This window comes from Teleopsis dalmanni, chromosome 2 (genome assembly GCF_002237135.1).
Source record: "Teleopsis dalmanni isolate 2A chromosome 2, ASM223713v2, whole genome shotgun sequence".
NCBI classification, from domain to species: domain Eukaryota; kingdom Metazoa; phylum Arthropoda; class Insecta; order Diptera; family Diopsidae; genus Teleopsis; species Teleopsis dalmanni.
Genome location: NC_051847.1, coordinates 233759004 through 233760544, shown reverse-complemented (window position 1 = coordinate 233760544; position 1541 = coordinate 233759004).

The window sequence follows — 1541 nt, the reverse complement described above, 5'->3', positions numbered from 1 at the left end:
TCACAATTAATATAATAAAAATTATTATGTAAACAACTTTGTTTAATGCTGTGCTTTTCTACACATATCATCTTTTTCTTAATAGAAAGCTAAAAATACTGTCGATGTCGATGAAGCACCAAGTTCTGCAAGTCCAGTAGAAACTGATAAAAATAATATAAAATTACTGATTGATGCAAACCACCGAATTATCATTTATGAGATCAAATTTGGCTGACTATTATCTAAGAAAAAACACTTTGACACGATGGAATCAAAGATATTCTTTGAATATTACTTATATGTACACAAAATATATTCTGGAAGCACATCCATAATATCACAAAATAAGAAAAGGTAAGAGAAGGAAAGATTGAAATTTGAAATAACTCTATTAGGGACTTAACATTTGCTAGAACGATGGAATATATAGATTATAAGAAGAATTTCGATATTTTAAAAGTAAACAATTATCAAATTGGGAACTAAGATTAGATTGTTCCTAAATAAATCTAATATCGGTTATACAATTTGATTTCAGTGTTTTTATTGCAGAAATTATACGAATTTGACAGATAAAATTTAAATTTTTTAGATATTCTTTTAATCGTCTCAAAAGAATTTTGAATTTCAGAACTAAATATATTGATTCCTCATATTACAGAAAAGATTATGTCTTGGAGTAGCTCTCAGAGTATTATGAGGGCTACTTTCAATATTAGTCAAAATAAAGTAACTAAAAAATATCTAACAAAATAAGATTTTTATCATCATTAAGAGATGTTTAGTATCGCAAAAGTAGTTTATCCAAATAGATTAATTTTTTTAATGATTTATATATAATTATATATATTTCTTTCTGTAAAATAGAATTAAGAATAAAAACAGTTTTGAAAAATTTTAGGATAAATAAAGTTCGCTCAAAAGACTGTATATAATTTTTTAGAAAATGATCTTTCAACCCTTAAAATTTTTCACGAGGTAACTACTAAAGTATGTTATACATTAATTTATGTTGAGGCTAGTTGAGTTGAGTCAGTGCACCTGAGCACTTTTACTCTCTATTAACTGCGAGGTTTCTACAAAACCCCTTTTTGCGCCTTGACTGGATTTTTGTTTATCACTTCATTAGGCTAAGCAATAATTGACCTCAGATCTGCATATCTCCCCGAGGAGCCATTCTGAGATTTGATAACGCGGTGTTAGTAAGACTGTCAGATTTCGCAAATAATTTCAGGGCTCTATCCTTTAGGTATTTTTTGATGGTATCAATCTTGAGGTCCTTGAGGATGTCATTCGTCCTAATGTACCAAGGAACTTTGAAAAGTCTTCTCAGAGAGAATATATTTCTAATGTATTATTTTATATATCAAAAAGTTTAATAGTTTTATTCGGCCTGATTTCTTTTTGATTCATTGGGTCTTGATTAAAATTCAAATCCGCGTATTTGATTCCCGTAATCAAGAAATCTCATTCTGTATTCATGTCACTTGGTTATAGAACAACGACTATATAGACTATGAAGAATATACATAAAAAGAAACCATATATTCATATATATA